Source organism: Vombatus ursinus, unplaced genomic scaffold, assembly GCF_900497805.2.
Source record: "Vombatus ursinus unplaced genomic scaffold, bare-nosed wombat genome assembly UNPS02014786.1, whole genome shotgun sequence".
NCBI classification, from domain to species: Eukaryota; Metazoa; Chordata; class Mammalia; order Diprotodontia; family Vombatidae; genus Vombatus; species Vombatus ursinus.
In genome coordinates this window covers 47,131,541-47,149,691 of record NW_020954564.1, presented here as the reverse complement: position 1 = coordinate 47,149,691, position 18,151 = coordinate 47,131,541, and the positions used below count along the sequence as shown (strand labels likewise).

The following is an 18,151-nucleotide window of genomic DNA, read 5'->3' as shown; positions in this document are numbered from 1 at the left end:
TTCTATATCCTGATCTGTAAAATCAGAACGTTGGACTAGATGACCTGGGGTCCATGAAGTAGTCTTCGGATAGACTTGGTGTGTGGGGGGGGTGGTTCATGAACTGGATGAGAAAAAACAATTGCATCTTTATTTTCACTAACCTCTAATTGGAATTGAACATTCCTTCCATTGTTTAAAAACTTCTTTCTGAGAAGGGGTCCCCAGGCTGCCAGAGCGGCCTGTGCTACCTACAAGGTTAGGAACCCCTGGACTAGAGGATCTCCAAGTTCTAGAATCCTATGATCCTAGGACTAACAGTCTTCCTCCAACCATATGCATTCTAGACCTGGCAGAGAGGGGTCCCCATCAATCACCTCTCTCTCACTTAGGGGAGGGAATGTTCGCCACAACTCTTGAGCCTCAGGGAAGCTGCGCGGGAGAGATAGAAACCAGACAAAGTAACAGGACCCTGTTAGTGGATTCGGAGCCAAGCTTCCCTCCTGCCCCACCCCCGGCCACCCCCTTCCTATTCTTGGTCCTGAGAACTATCCCCTCCAGAGAATTCTCGGAGACCTCTCAGTGGGTGGGGAAAGGGAGGAGGACCTGTGCCCAGTGGAGCTTCCCAGGCTGTGACTCATTCTATAGCTGCCCTGGCCCCCAAGTCTCACGGTTTCTGCAAGACACCCCGGCGGCAATTTAGCTCTATTTTAGGCACCAAAGGAGGAGGGAGGGAGAGAACAATGTGACCTTTGTGCAGCTATGACCGCAGTCAGTGCCCACCCTCCTGGAAACAAGAGCACTCCAGTTGGCAGGAACCACGTTGGTAGGGCAAGGGCTTGGAAGAGGGTCGGGGAGGGGAGGGAAAGTGAATTTCAATGAAGGAAAGCTCTCGCCCTGGCTCTGCTAACTCATTAACTGCATGACCTTGGGTAGGTCACTGGCCTGCCTCTCCAGGCCTGTTTCCTCATCAATAAAATGGACTAGATGAGTTAACATCCTAAGGTCACTTCCAGTTCTGAATTTCTTTGTTCTGTGTCTCAACATTCTGTTCTAAGACTCACCCCCCCGCTTCCAGCTCTGACATTCTAAGTTCTAAAATCCTAAGATATGATAACCCTGACACATACTAACCATGTGACCTTGGATAGATCACTTCCCTTCCTAAATCTCTGTCTCCTCATCTTTAAAATGGGTGGAATAATACATCTATGGGGTTGTAATAAAAATCAAATGAAGTAGTTTTATATGAAAATGCTTTGTAACCACAATACAATGAACTGCCATCATCATTATAATTCCACAGCTCTTACTTCATACTCCTAGTTGTGGTATGAGGGGAAAGGCTGGGATTAATCAGTTTATCAACAAGCAGTTATTTATCATCTACTATGTGGTTTGTGATAGGAATAAAAAGACAAAAATGAAAGTCTCTGCCCTCAGGAAATTGGGAAATGCCTAAGGTAGGAGGTGGCAGCTGATCTGAGCTTTGAAGGAACTGAGAAACTCTTAGAAGAGGTGAAGAGGATGTACCATGGACAATTTGTGCAAACACTTGGAGGCAGGAGATTCAAGGTTGAGTGACTTTTTATTCAACGAATTCAGAGATCTCATCAGTCCACAATCTACTGTTTTTAAAATTTTATTTATTTTATTCTGAACTTAAGAAATAAAACAAGCACTTCCATAACATAGTAGAACAGAAAAAAAGATGATTGTACGTAAACTGAAAATCTATTATGTACTACTTGCTATCCCTTTTAAATATAAAAGTTACCATGTAACTTTCTTTTTTCCCCTCCCCCCACCCCACAGTAGAGATAGGTACCTTTAGATATGAATATATGTGTATACATATACAAATATATATATACATGTAACCATTCTATACATACTTCTATTTATCAGTTCTTTCTCTGGATGCAGATAGTGTCTTCCTTCATAGGTCCTTTATAGCTAATTTGGGTATTTATAATAGTCAAAATGACTTTGTCATTCAAAATTGCTCTTTTGTTTTTCTTTGGTGAGGCAATTATGGTTAAGTGACTTGCCCAGGGTCACACAGCTAGGAAGTGTCAAGTGTCTGAGGCCGGATTTGAACCTAGGTCCTCCTGACTCCAGGGCTGGTGCTCTATCTACTTCACCATTTAGCTGCCCCCAAAGTTGTTCTTTTTTAAAAATTCTAAGTAATTTATTTTGAATTATCAACAATCACTTCCATAAGCTTTTGAGTTTCAAATTTTTCTCCCCCTGCCTCCCCACCTCAAAATTGTTCTTAAAACAATATTGTTGTTTTTGTATACAATGCTCTCTTGGGTCTACTCATTTTGCTCTTCGTTATTTTAGAACACACAGGTTCTTTTCCTCTTTCCCTAATAATCTTGGGAAACAGACACTCTATTTTCGTGGTAGAGGAGAAGTAAACTGTGGTGGTGACAGGAGGAGGAGAGAGGAAGGAGAGGAGACACAACAGAGTGGAGTGGAAAGAGCCCTGGAGTTAGGATCAGAAAACTTTGGTTCTGGTGCCAGTTTTGCTCCTCAGTCCCTGTGGCCGTGTGGTCTGGGGCTGGATCCCAGCTTCCTCATATATTAAAATAAAAGGGTGAGACTGGATAACCTCTACCTTCAACTCTGATGGTTCTGAAATCTATGATAGATCAGATACTGAAAAGCATAAAGGACAGGGTTCTGGTGCATGTCCCATCCAATCAGAGATGGCTTTAAGGCTGTGGGCATGAGAGACTTGGTTGGAAGAAGGCAATTGGTTGTGGTTCCCCCTGGATTCGAGAATCCCCCTCATTTTACAGGTGAGGAACCTGAACTTCAGAGAGGTTAAGTGACTTGCCCAAGGTCAAGGCATATATTGAGGGTTTGGTTCCAGATCACTGCAATAAAGTAAATATCGCAATATGGCAAGTCACAAGTTTTTTTTTTAATTTCCCAGTGCATATAAAAGTTATGTTTACACTATGCTGTAGTCTATTAAGTATGCAGTAGTATTGTGTCTAAAAAAACCCCCTATGTTCACACCTTAATTTAAAAATACTTTGTTGCTAAAAATTTGTTTTGTGAAGTTTGGATTTAGTCAAAGGGCTGCACTTGAGGACCTAGAGGGCCACATGTGACCTCAAGGCCACAGGTTCCCCACCCTTGATCTGAGCCTTCAGAAAATTGTAATCTTTTTTCTGGAAGAGGGTCTTATCTCAATGTTGATGGCTACTGACTGATCAGGGTGGTGGTTGCTGAAGGGTGGGGTGGCTGTGGCAATTTCTTAAAATAAGACAACAGTGAAGTTTGCTGCATCAGTTTTCACAGTTTTCACAAAAGATTTCTCTGTAGCATGCGATGTTATTTGATAGCATTTTACCTATGGTAGAACTTCCAAAATTGGAGTCAATCCTCTCAAACCGTGTGGCTGCTTTATCATTCTTCAATGCTGTTGTGTCTTAGGGAATACGGAGGCCCAAGGAAAGAGAGAGAAACAGGGTCAGTGGAGCAGTCAGAATATACAACATTTATCGATAAAGTTCACCATCTTATATGGGCACAGCATGGTGCCCCAAAAACAATTACGATAGTAACGTCAAAGATCACCAATCACAGATCACCATGATAGATACAGTAATAATGAAAAAGTTTGAAATATTATGAGAACTACCAAAATGTGACACAGAGACATGATGTAAGTACATGCTATTGGAAAAATGGCACCAATAGACTTGCTGGATACAGAGTTGCCTTCAATTTGTAAGAAAACAAAATGCAGTATCTGCAAATCACAACAAAGCAAAGCACAATCAAATGAGGTATGCACATGTCTGGACACTTCAAACCGAGCATACTTTTTTCTTCTTTTTATTATCAATGAATAAATAAAAAAAAATTAAGTACTTACTGTGTGCTGAACACTGGGGAATGCAAATTCAAGCAAATAAAATAACTCCTGCCCTCAAGTGGTTTATATTCTAATATGGAAAGATCACACATGCCTAGGAATGATGGGTGGTCAAGGGTTTGGGGCAGGGAAGTCAGAGGGAAATGGTAACTGGAATCATAGGACAATTGATTGATTTGACACTTACAAGGAAGAGTAATGTTGCTTTGATTCCTGTTCTCTGACCTAGAACTGAACTTAACAAACATTAAGAAACATGAACATTCAATATATGAAGAACAGAAAAAGATTTTCTATGAAACTGTGAACTTCTATTAGTTGTAGTTTTTTTGAGGAGGGGGGCTGTTAGGGGTGGGGCTGATACTAGCACCCTGTTCAGGTTTGATTTTGGGACAAAATGAGTCACTAATAAATCACAAGTTAATTAAAGGAGATTTATTTAGCACTAGCCTGGCAAGAGTATGTAATGAGGTTACAGTTGCACTTAGCTTTGAATAGACTCAGATCAGACCCCTTTGTCTCCATATGGAAATGTGTCTGATCAGCAAGGAAGGTGCCATTCAGGGTCTTCAGACACCCACCAAGTCCATGTGGGTGGGGACTTTTTATGCCTTTAGATGATCAAGAAGGGAAACAGTTACCAATTAAGTCCCAGAAACAGCTTTGAGCAAACAGCTGGGGTAGGGGGAATCTTGGTCCTGTTACAGGGAATTCAGGGGGTTAGATGGTTTCTGACTAATCAATTCCTCATCCCTTTCCACAGTTGGCATAGTCACAGAAAGTATCAAATAATGAGGTGTTAAGGTAACTATAAAGATGCCTCTGTATGTTGAATCTCTTTATGAAGTATAAAAAAATTTTCTTTGATTGAATTAGAAGGGGTGATGCCATTTAAAAAGCTGGCAATGCCCTCATGTCCCTTTAGAAACAATTCAAGAAGTTTGAGAGGAGTCATTCTGAGAGGGTTTGAGGTACAGTTGAGGGAGCAGAGATGCATATTCTCCAGACAGACATGGTCACACAGAGAAAGTCACTAGAGACCGGAAGCAGTTTCAAGAAGTACATTCCCTGGTAGCAGAAGATATGATCTTTGCTTCAAGAGAGAGCTGGCTCTTGCAACTGGGAGTCAAACTGTGAAGAAGACTCATGAAGAGAGAAAGGATATTGGGACCCTACAGTACCAGAGCCATGAGTTGCCTTGGTCACATGTGTTCCCTACATGTGGGCCTCACTACCATTATACCCTAAGTTTATGTCCATTCTTTCCATAAACACTGTGCATATTTGTGGGAGAGTAAGCCACAGGCAGCAGATGTTTTTTAGTGGCTTTTATTACTATACAAGCTTAGGTATCTAAGTGGCACAGTGGGTAGATCACTGGACTTGAAGTCAGGAAGACCTAAGTGCAAATCCTGCTTCAGACACTAGCTGTGTGTCCCTGAGCAAGTCATTTAACCTCTGTTTACTGAAAATTTATAATAAAAGAAATTTATAATGTAATACAAAATTACAAAAAAATGTTACATCATCTGTAAAATGGATATAATAATAGCAACTACCTCCTAGGATTGTTGTGAGGATCAAATAAGATAATATTTATGAAGTGCTTTGCAAACCTTAAAGTGATATATAAATGCTAGCTCTTATTAGTAGCAAATGCTCTTGCTATGAACTAATCCTATCTCCAGGCTGACTGTTCAGGTGAAGCTCACCAGTGGGGGCCCATGAGCTATAGATTTAAGAGCACAGATCCACAAAGTACCCCAGAACATGTGTGAGTAGTATCTATCGTGTGGGGAGGTAAACCAGATGAGATGCTACTGATGACTCAGTGGACCATTTAAAAAAGAGCCTAGGGGCAGCTAGGTGGCACAGTGGATAGAGCACCAGCCCTGAAGTCAGGAGGACTTGAGTTCAAATCTGGCCTCAGACCAAACACTTGACACTTACTAGCTATGTGACCCTGGGCAAGTCACTTAACCCCAATTGCTTTAAAAAAGAGAGAGAGAGAGAGAGAAAGAGCCTAGCCAGAAGCAAACTTCTTTTCTTAAAGGTCCACTGTGTCATCAGAATCTTCAGTTCAGAAGCCAATAAGAAGAGTGTCATCATCTCAGAATACAAATCTTTTGACCCTGAGCCATTCATGACTTGAAGTGGTCCCAAAGCTCCCACATAGTCTACCATATCCAGGAAGAGAAGCTCTGAGATCTTGTTACATTACACTTAAGTGTATATTACATTTAATGCAGTAGTACAAGATCTGCCCTGCTTATTTGGGTCTCTTTGTCAATTTCCTTCTACTCCTTTCTGGGTACTTTTGAAAATGTTTCAGTGATGTTTTTTCTTTCTCTTCTTAGCAAAAATATCATTACCCACCCATTCCCCCTTATAACTCTATTGCTCTCTAAATAAAAGCCCTTCCTGGTAGGTATAGTTAAATAAAATAAATTCACACATTAGCAATGTCTAAAAATGTAGGTCTCAACCTGCCCTCTCTAGCCTATCATCTCTCTGCCGAGAGATGAGAAGCATGCTCATTTTTAGTCTTCTGGCTAAATTGATTGAAATTACTCCAAAAACTTGTATTTCTCTTGTTATTATCATTTCATTGATCAGACTTCTTAAGTCTTAAAATTGTTTTCCTTTACACGGTTGTAGTTGTTGTTTAAATGTCCTACTGGTTCCGTACTACCTCAGTTCATATAAGTCTCAGGTTTCTCTGAATCCCTCCCTTTCATCATTTCTTATGGTGCAATTATAGTCTGTTACATTCATATAGAATAGTTTGTTCGGTCATTCCCTAATTGATGGGAACACACTTCATTTTTCACCTCTTTGCTGCAGCTAAAAGCACTGCTATAAATATTTTTATACTTACAGGTTCTTTCTAAGGATGTGCTGGTAAATGCTTAACAACTGACTCTCTGGAAAAATAAAATGTCCAACACAGCACACTTTTAAGTTCAATCTTCATTATTCACATTTGCTCTATCACTTTTTTAAGTCTATACAATCAACAAAACAAGAAATCAAGCCCTGATTTGCATTTGCTGATTTTTGAGGTGTAAATGCTCGCAATGAAAATTTAACAATCTGGTTCTTTCTGGTATGAGCTGACTCCAACACGCCTCTGGTCCTTTCCCTCCATATCATCGAGTAGTGGGAAGAATTCTGGATTTGGAGTCAGATGACTGGATTCAAATCTCAGCTCTGTTACTAACTACTGGTGAGACTTTGGACAGATCATTTATCTCTTTTATGCCTCAGTTTCCTCATCTTTAAAAAATGAAGGGGTTTCACTAGATGGTCTATATGCTACCTTCCAACTCTATAGCTCTGGTCTTATGATATTTGAGGTATACATCTACACTGGGTCAAAGGATATGCACAGTTCAGTAACTTTTTGCGTAAACTTTCAGATTGCTTTCTAGAATGTCTGGACTAATTTGCAACCCCACAACAGAGCATTCATCAATACCTGTGCTCTCATGGTCCTTCCAACAATTGTCATTTTCTTTTTTATTGTCACTTTTGTCCATTTGATAGTTGTGATGAGAACCTAAGAAATGAGTATTTTGTTATTATTGGTGGTTACAAATTTTTTTTCATATCATTGTTGCTAGGTTGCATTTCTTCTTTTGAAAATTGCTTGTTCAGGGGCAGCTAAGCTGACTACTTCTGTAGTCAGGAAGACCTGAGTTCAAATCCAGCCTCAGACACATAATACTCACTAGCTGTGTGACTCTGGGCAAGTCACTTAACCCTAATTGCCTCACCCCCCCCAAAAAATGAAAGAAAATGGCTTGTTCATAACCTTTGGCTTATTTGATCTTTAGGGTATGCCCAGCACACTCTTTATCACTATTACTGTACTATTGAATGATGCCTTCAAGACAAAAGACAGTTCTTTGATAGTCTCCCTGAGGGGTCATAGGTCATAGGATATGCAGCTAGAAGGGATCTTAGAGATCATCCAGTCCAATACTTTCATTTTACAAATGAGGTCAATAGAAGGAGAGTGACTTTTCCCCTGCCACACAGTCCGGAAATAGGAGAGCCAGGATATGAGCCTGTGTCTTACAATTCCAAATCCAACGCTTTTCAGTACACCCTACATGACTTCCTCTCTTGGAGTAATGAGGTCAAACTTTTCAGGTCTCTACTCCATTTTCTAGGAGGTAAGGAATAAAGAATATGGAGTCGAGGTAGATGAATCTGTAAGTAGGGATTGTTCCCACAGTGGTAGAAGGTATGCCAATAAAAGTCGCAACAAGATTATTTCCTTCATAATCCTAGCATGTACTCGCCCACAAATGTGTAAAACATCAGTGGTAAGACCAGACACATGTAGAGAATACCTTTAGAGAAGTCTGCATGTGAGGACATGTATGGTCAGGGGACACACGTGGAAGGGATCCCATGTGGGGAATGCATCAAGCTAGAATATAAAGAGCAGCTCATGTCCCTGGACTACTGTGTACTGGACCAGGCATGGTTATATATTGCTCTGCTGTGGTCTCTGCCAACTGATGCTTTGCCAGATACTGTTAAACTGGAATACCCATCATCTCCAGGTTCTGAATCAGCTGAAATCCTCGACCCTTTCCTCTCTTCAAGACAAGAACAGAAGCTCCTATAGTCTTTAAAAAAAACACAACATTTTTTTAAAAAACAAGTTGTTGCTGTTGTTGTTGTTGTTTTGGGGGAGGGGAGTGAGGCAATGGGGTTAAGTGACCTGCCCAGGGTCACACAGCTAGTGTTATGTGTCTGAGGCCACATTTGAACTCAGGTCCTCCTGAATCCAGGGCTGGTGCTTTATCCACTGTGCCACCTAGCTGACCCCCAAAAAACATTTTAAAAATTATTTATTTAGTATTTTATTTTTCCCCAATTACATGTGAAAACAATTTTTGACATTTGTCTTTTTTTTAAATTTTGAATTCCAAATTCTTTCCCTCCCTTCCCTCTCCCCTCATTGGTAAGGCAAGCGATTTGATATAGGCTATCTGCATGTGCAGTCATGCAAGACATCTTTCCATATTAGTCATGTTGTGAAAGAAAACATAGACCAAAAAAAAAACCCCAAGAAAAATAAAGAAAGTTAAAAAAAGTATACTTCACTCTGCATTCAGACTCCACCAGTTCTTTCTCTGGGGATAGATAGCATTTTTCATCATAAGTCCTTCAGAATTGTCTTGGATCATTGTATTGTTGAGAATAGCTAATTCATTCACAATTGATCATTGTACAATATTGCTGTTATGTGTACATTGTTTTCCTGGTTCTACTCATTTCACTTTGCATCAGTTCACATAAATCTTTCCAGTTTTTTTCTGAGAGCATCCTGCTTGTCATTTTTTATTGCACAATAGTATTCCATCACAATCATATACCACAGTTTGTTCAGCCATTCCCCAATTGATGGGCAGCCCTTCAATTTCTAATTCTTTGCCACCAGAAAAGAACTGATATAAATATTTTTGTCCATATAGGTCTTTTTTCTTTTTCTTTTTTATCTCTTTGGCATATAGATCTGGTAGTGGTATTGCTGGGTCAAAGAGTGTGCATGGTTTTATAGCCCTTTGGGCATAGTTCCAAATTACATAATGGTTGAATCAACTCACAACTCCACCAACAACGCATTATTAGTATCTCCAACATTTGTCATTGTCCTTTTCTGTTGTATTAGCCAATCTGATAGGTATCAGGTAGTCAAAGGTCACAGGATGTGCCTCAGGGTTATTTTTATTTGCATTTCTCTGATCAACAGTGATTTTAGAGCATTTTCTCATATGACAATAGTTAGCTTTGATTACTTCATCTCAGAACTGCTTGTTCATATCCTTCGACCATTTATCAATTGAGGAATGGCTCTTGTTTTTATAAATTTGACTCAGTTCTCTATGTATTTGAGAAATGAAGCCTTTATCAGACACTAGCAGTAAAAGATTTTTCACAGTTATGATTACTAATGTTTCCCTCCATCCTATTTCCTCCATTTATTCTATTTTCTCTCTCTCCTTTCACCCTGTCCCTCATTAAAAATGTTTTGCTTCTGACTACTGCTTCCCCTCAATCTGCGCTCTCTTCTATCAGAACCCCCCTTCTTTTATCCTCTTCCCCTCTTACTTTCCTGTAGGGTGAGATAGATTTCTATATCCAAATTAGTGTGCATGTAATTCCCTCTCTGAGCCAATTCTGATGTAAGGTTCAAGCGTTCCACCTCCCCCCGCCCCATCTCCCCCATCTTCATGTCCACTGTGAAAGCTCTTTTGTGCCCCTTTTATGTGAGATAATATACTCAATTCTACCACTTTCTTTTCCTTTCTCCCAGTGCATTCCACTTTCTCATCCCTTCTTTTTTTTTTTTTTTTTTGGGTAATCATCCCATCATATTCAACTCACACCCATGCCCTCTTGTCTATGTATACTCCTTCTAACTGCCCTAATAATGAGAAAGTTTTTAGGAGTTACAAGTATCATTTTCCCACATGGGAATGGAAACAGTTTAACCTTATTGAATCCCTTGTGATTTCTCTTTACTGTTTACCTTTTTATGCTACTCTTGAGTCTTGTATTTGAAAGTCAGATTTTCTATTCAGCTCCGGTCTTTTCATCAGAAATGCTTGAAAGTTCTCTGTTTTATTGAATATCCATTTTCCCCTCTGAAGGATTATACTTGGTTTTGCTAGGTAGGCATCCTACAGTCTTTAAAGGCCACAAGCTTTTTCCAATTCTTCTAGAAAATGTAGAAATCCTTGTCGAGAACCTAGTAAAAAGCTTCTGAGTTCTTTATAAAAAAGCATCACTAGGGCTCAAGCTCTTTAGAACAAAAATAAGGATCTTGCCAGATAACAAATGTGCCTAGACAGAATTTCTTTTGGACTGTTCTTCCCATTTCACAGTCTTGGGTCCTTCTGTTAGAGACTTCACTCTATACTTATGATGAACACGACATACAGTTCTCAATCTTCAATCTCTGATGGCTAGGGTAAAAACAAACTAATGTTGTTTGCCCAATAACTACCAACCCACCTTTGGAGTTCATAGATTCCCTAGTTTTTGAACCATCTTCTATTTTCTCACATCAATAATTGGGTGGGAAAATAAATCACAGAGACAAATGTAATGTAGACTACAAGCATGGAGAACTTTGCATAAGACTCTCTCTTATTGGTGGAGAGAATGAAGACTTGGCACTGCATGCCTATGTGGAGAGTAAAGCTGGACTGAGAGCTTTAGAGAGGAGAGACCTTTTTCCTTTCTTCTTTGAGAGAAGACATGTGCAATTCCAGACTCTTTTCCAGACTGATTCTGGAAAAGGAGAGAAGAGACTTAATAAGTGTCAGACATGAGGAGAAGCTGGTACTTTAGAAAGTCTCTGATTTCCAGCTTGCCTCCCTAGCAACTTAGAGAAATTTCCCATTGTTTGCGATCTGGACCTCTCTTTTGGTTGAGCTGAGATATCTTGCTCTCAGTAGGAGAGTTCATTCACTCTAGGTATCTTCTGTTATGTCATAATCTATGGAACTCTGATCTCTGTTTGCTATCTGCTTGGATAAATGTGTTTACTTACTTTTAATTATTTGTGATGATTTTTTTGTGTAACTAGCATTTAGTGGGAAAAGCGCAATCTTGTGGCTGTAAGCTTAGGGTTACCATTCTTCCTGTTGTGTTGTATAAAAGGAGAGAGTGTTGTATGAAAAGAGAGGTTAGCACTCCCCTTGATAAGGATGGAAGAGGTCCTAGTGGCCTTTACCACAAAATACAGTTAAGGCATCTAATCATTTTTTTATAAATTTATTTATTTTTTGTTTTCAATATTTACTTCCTAATCATGTTTAAGAGCAGGTAGGTGGCACAGTGGATAGAGTACCCAGCCTGGAGTCAGGAATACTCATTTTCCTGAGCTCAAATCTGGCCTCAGTCACTAGCTATGTGACCCTGGGCAAGTCATTTAACCCTGTTTGCTTCAGTTTCCTCATCTGTAAAATAAGGGAAGAAAATGATGAACCACTCCAGTATCTTTGTCAAGAACCCCAAATGAGATTATGAAGAGTCAGATATGACCAAATGGCTGAATGACAACAAACCAGGAAAGTGGCTTGAACCTAAAAAAATCATTCCACTAGACTAGTAATATTTAGGGGGGCAGATAAGTATAACTCTAGTCTAATAGCCCCATATCTCAGAGGACAGCAGAGCAACTAGTCTAATTGTCCCTTCTTTTGTTCCCTCTTGGCAGTAATCAAAGTCACCCTTGAAGAGGAAAGGTCAGATTCTAGAGGTATCTATCAATGCCTTTCTGAGAGCTGAATTTAGACAGCCCACATGGACATATGTAACATACATAGGTAACACACACCTTACTCAAACTAAGCAAAGGTGGTAATGTCATCATCTCTTCTACCTGCTTAATTACATTCCTGACTTTTTCATATGTAGATGTATCCAGCAAAGGCTGGAAAGGGGCTTTGTCCCATGGGCTTATATAACATACATACTGTTTTTTCCCCAAACTAAGTTTCCCAAAGGAAGGATTTCTTTTTTGTCTCTGCACCCCCAAAATATAGCACAATGCACACAGAATAATTTCACTACATTTTTGTTGGATGAATGGATGAATGAATAATTCCAAATTCATGTCTAAAATGCCTGGACTTCTCCATTTGAATAAAAATTCCTTGAAAGTAGGAATTGTTCTATTCTTTGTATTTGTATCTCCAGTACCTAGGACAGTGCCTGGTGTATAGTAGTCACTTAATAAATGTACCCATCTTCCCACCATCCCTACAACATTGACCATCCATGTTTTCTGTCCCTTTGCCCATTTGAAGGCTGAGATGAAAATGCCCTCTTTTATAAGAAATTGAAGTTCAGAAGGAAACAGATCCAGATAGCTTAAGTGAGTAAGAGATCTAGAAAGTGGCAGATGGAAAGTGGTTGAAGTCATTCCTCTAGGAAAAGATCTTTTTGATCAGAGCTTCTGACATTGTAGGAGGTAGGGAGGAAAGAGAAGGGTTGGGGTAGGGGAAGGTGTCTTCTAAGGAGCTCTTGCCAGAAACTCTGACAGAGACCCTGAAGGGACAATGATGAATGTTATCATTTTCTGGGGTTATTGGGTCCCAAGGAATCATGATTTCTATGAAATAGGAACAGAAAAAGTTTCCAAGAAACTGGAAAATGACTTGGCTTTTCCAATGGTTCATCCTTTTCCACTTGGCAAGTAGATTGTTCTTCCCTACCCTCCCTATCCCTCACCTACCAGTTCAGCATCTCCAGAAGGCAGGATGGGTGACTAATAAGGCCTAACCCTATTTGATTTCTCTTTAGCTGCCAACTTTCTTCAAGACTACCCATTCCTCCAGGATTTGCTATTGGACATAGGGAGTTCTGTGCTGATGGGACTCCATATAGGAGAGGATTATAAGTTCATTTGTTATTCAGTTGTTTTTTGATTGTGTCCAACTCTTCATGATCTCATTTGGGATTTTCTTGGCAGAGATACTGGAGTGATTTGTCATTCCCTTCTCCAGCTCATTTTATAGATGAGGAAACTGAGGCAAACAAGGTTAAGTGACTTGCCCAGGGTCCCACAGCTTATAAGTGTCTGAGGTCAGATTTAACCTCAGGTCTTCCTAACTGCAGGCCTGGTTCTCTATCCACTGAACCACCTAGTTGCCCTATAAATTCATATTACTTAGCTAGAAGGGACCTTAAAGTTTATTAAAGCCAAATGTCCCAGGACTGTAAGGCATAATTCTGCCTAGGTGGGTGGGAGGATGACTGAGATCATGCATTCTCCACCTATCTTCCATGGGTGGCTAGAATAATCTTCCTAATTCCTCAGTCTGATCTCTATTCAAAAAAAAAAAGTCCAGTGTGTGCCCATTACCTACTAAATGCAATTTAAGTTACTGAATTTTCATATTAGTTCCCTTTACACATTCTGTGTTCTAGCCAAACTGCACAAGTGTCTCTCCCCTTGTCCTGCTTTCTCTCATCTCCTCTCTTTGTTCGTGCCATCCCTCAAGTCTGGAATCGACTTTCCTTTACTTTCTTCCACTTCCATCTGTTAAATCCCTCCCTTCCTTCAAGGCTCATCTCTGATGCACTCCCTCTCTCCAGCCTTTCATGAAATCTTCCCTACTTCTTTCCCCATCTCCAAAAAGGTTACTTCCTCCTCAAATTTCTCCTGGCACTTTTTCTAGACATCTCCTTTGCCCTGGGCACACACTACTTTATTTCCTGCTCATCTGTAGACTATGCTGCATTTTCTTCTAAACTGTAAGCTTCTTGAGGGCAGGGATGGGGCCTTTTTCATCTCTGTATCCCTAATACCCAGAACATGGTCTGATACACACTTACTGCTTACTAAGTGTTTTTTTTTTAAATTGAAATTTTTATTGTTGAATAACGAAGGCAATCATTGCTATTGTAAGAAGGATCTCTTCTTATCCTCCAAGAAGCTAAGAAAAAAGATCTGAGCTTAGGTTTCAGTCTGGAAGAGAAAGTAGTGCTAGTAGAAAACACTGGTTAACTGGTGTTCTAGTTACAGCTCCCTTGCTGAATAGTAGCTGAGGCAGCTAGGTGATGAAGTGGATAGAGAGCTTAGCCTCCAGTCAGGAAGATCTGAGTTCAAATCCTGCCTCAGATACTCACTAGATGTGTGACCCTGGACAAGTTATTTAACCTCTGTTTACTTCAGTGTCATCATCTGCTAAATGGCGATGATAATAGCACATACATTCTAGTGTTGTTGTGAGGGTCATATGAGGTAATAATTGTAAAGTGCTTAGCACAGTGCCTGGCACATAGTAAGGGCTATATAAATGTTAGCTGTTATTATTAGCTGTGTAACACTGGGCAAGTCAACATTGAATGTTAGAGCTGAAAGAAGCCCTAAGGTTGGGGGGTCCTAATCTAGGGTTGGTGACCTTGAAACTTTGACTATCTCAGTAGCTAGATTTCACTATAATTGTTTTCTTTTGTAATCTTGTGTATTTTATTTTATGTATTCAATAATGTTATTCTGAGAAGAGGTCCATAGGCTAAAAAGATTAAGAACTCCTGCCATAGAGTGTTTGGGCTGGAAGATCTTAGCATGTAGAAAGTTAGAACATAAGACATTAGAGCTGCTGTAGAAGGGGCTTTAGGATGTAACATTAAAAAAAAATAAGAATAGAATGTAAGGACATAGAACACAAGATGTTAGAGCTGGAAGGGATCACTTGTGATCATCAGCCCCAGTCATTTCATTTTATAGATACTGAGATCTATATATAGATCTGATATAGATATAAATACTGATACTGCATTTTATAGAACTGAGGCCCAAGGAGGATCAATGACTTGCCCAAGGTCCCATAGTGAGGTAGTGGCAGAATTAGGACTAGGATTCTAGACCTTTAGGTAGATAGGAGCTGCAACGGGTAAAGCTTTGGACCTGAAGTCAGGGAGACTCAAGTTCAAAACCTGCCTCAGATACTTACTAGCTATGTGACTCTGGGAAAGTCACTTAACGTCTGCCTCAGTTTCCTCAGTTGTAAAATGGGATAATAATGCCATCTTCTCCCAGGGTTACTGTGAGGATCAAATGTGATAATATTTGTAAAGCATTTAGTGCAGTGCCTGGCACATAGCAGGTGCTATATAAATGTTATTGTTGTTGTTGTTCAGTGTTTTTAGTTGTGTCTGATTCTTTGTGACCCCATTTGGGGTTTTCTTGGCAAAGATACTGGAGTGATTTGCCATTTCCTTCTCTAGCTCATTTTACAGATGAGGAAACTGAGGAAAACAAGGTTAAGTGACTTGCCCAGGGTCACACAACTAGCAAGTGTCTGAGGCTGGATTTGAACTCATGAAGATGAATCTTCATGATTACTGTATCCATTACTTTGCCTAGCTGATACAAAAAAAGAGTCACATGGAATTTAGGCCCCATGAAAATGGAGGATTTTAGCCCTCTTGACCAAACACATTTCTGTTGTTATTGTTCAGTCATTTGAAACTCTTTGAGACCACATTTGGGGTTTTCTTGGCAGATACTGGAGTGGTTTGCCATTTCCTTCTACAGCTCATTTTACAGATGAGGAAACTGAGGCAAGCAGGGTTAAGTGACTTGCCCAGGGTCACACAACTAGTAAGTGTCTGAGGCCAGATTTGAGCTCAGGAAGATGAGTCTAGTTGACTCTAGGCCTGTCAATCTATCCACTGTGCCACCTACCTGCCTTATTTTTATTACTGTTTTCCTATCATTATTACCTTCTTAACACCTTGCACATTGTCCTTTTCACTCTACCACATTTCCACTGTCTTGGTTTTCTAGACCTTGCTTTCAGCTTCTGAACCCTCTGTCCAGCAGCTGTCTCCCCCCTTCAGATGGGACACAATATATCAGGTTTCACCAGGGAAGGACAGTGCCAAATGAGCAGGAGTGTGGGGGTGTGCTCTGCCAGGGCAATGGATGCCTTGGCACATTCTGCAGCTTCCCCTCCCCTTCCCTTCTCCCGTTAGCCTGTGATCTGACACTGCCCCAGCTGTTGCCCTGCCTCCTACTCCTCAAAGACACTGCCACAGGGTGCTAGTTAAAAGAAAAAAAAGCCACTTGGGAAGGGAAGAGCAGCTCACCTCCATGGAACAGCTGACACCATTAGGGCGATGGGCTCCCACAGAACTCCAGCTTGGAGTTTCCTCATCTGTCAAAGCAGAGGGTTAGACTAAATGACCTTTGATGTCCTTCCAGTGCTGGCACTCTGCATTTTAAGGTTCTTGTTAGGCACTATATTCTAGTATTCTGGATTCCAAGTTCTAACGTCTTGTGGTGTAGTGGAAAGAATGCTGGTTTTGAAGTTAGAAGATCTAGGTTTGAGTTCTGGCTTCACACTTATCAATTTTATAGGTGTGACTGGAGGCCTGGAATGTTACTAATCTCATCTATGAAGTTGGGATGATAATCCTCGTGCTGCCCAATATTCTATTTTAAAAGGCCTCTTCCACTTCCAACATTCCATATTCTAGGTTCCTTTCCATCTAGAATGTCCTGTGAGTTCCTCCCAAGGAGGGTGGCTTAGGTGCTTTGGACTCTAAGACAGAGATGCAGGAAATTAAAATTCTGAGTGATTCCTTGCGGGTCACACAGTTAGAGCTTATGATTAATAATCACTGACTTTTAAAAAGAGTTTTAAGGTTTATAAAACACCACTATCTCATTTGCTCCTCACAATAGCCTTTTTTTTTTTTTTTTTGGTGAGGCAATCAGGGTTAAGTGACTTGCCCAGAGTCACACAACTAGTAAGTGTCAAGTGTTTGGTGTTTGGTCTGAGGTCAGATTTGAACTCAGTTCCTCCTGACTCCAGGCCTGGTGCTCTATCCACTATGCCACCTAGCTGCCCCCCACAATAGCCTTTTGAGGTGGTTATTATTGCCATTTTTCAGATGAGGAAACTGAGATTATGTTACCTACTCACACAGCTATTAGTTGTCAGAGGCCTCTCATAACACCAAGTCCTGCGCCCTTTCCTCTATACAATATTACCTCTCCACATTCAAGTCTGACTCCCAGGCTCTGGCATTCTTCATTACTGGCAAAGTGACTATAGCCTCTTATGGGTCTGTCCACCAAAACCTACCCTTGATTTTTCTTCCCTTTCCTTCCAAGAAAAGGAAGCTTGTTATCATATGGCCTTTGCCAAGACTGTCAGATTCACAGGCTGAGTGGGAGAAGAGGGACCCCAGGGAGCTATTGGATTCTTCCCTTGGCTCAAGGCCCAACTGCACCCCCCATGGAGCTTAGCTACTGCCCTTGGAGATGCGGCAGGGAGCCGCCACCAGGCTGGTGCCTCCCATCAGTCTCCTGTCATCAGCAGTGGCTCCCGCCAAGCTCACCAAGGGAGGAGCTGGCAGAGAGATCTGTGAGCAAGGTCTTAATCAGGGATGGTCCTCCTGCTCAGCCCTGGAAAAATAAGAGGAAAGTATCTGCTGAACACACATGGAACAGAGGAATGTTTTCCTAGACAACTGAAGATAGTAGAGTGTAGTGAACAGAACCCTGGCCTTGGTAGTATGAGTTTGATTCTATGCTCCATCACTTACCAGTTCTGTGACCTCAGAGACCTTTGTGAGCCTCAGTTTTCTTGTCTGTAAAATAATGCTTGTCTTGCTTCCATCATAGGTCCTTGTGAAGAAAGTGCTTTGGAAGAAGAAGGAGGAGGAGGAGGAGGAGGGGAGGAGAAGAAGAAGAAGAAGAAGAAGAAGAAGAAGAAGAAGAAGAAGAAG

General features: G+C 40.7%; 1 non-coding gene across 1 annotated transcript; it reads left to right on the top strand.

Moving 5' to 3' along the window:
* Window positions 1-11,566: 11,566 nt before the first annotated feature.
* On the top strand, window positions 11,567-11,690 carry LOC114047421. The gene has a single exon (XR_003569607.1). It is a non-coding gene; the product is annotated as a U6atac minor spliceosomal RNA (small nuclear RNA).
* Window positions 11,691-18,151: the final 6,461 nt, after the last annotated feature.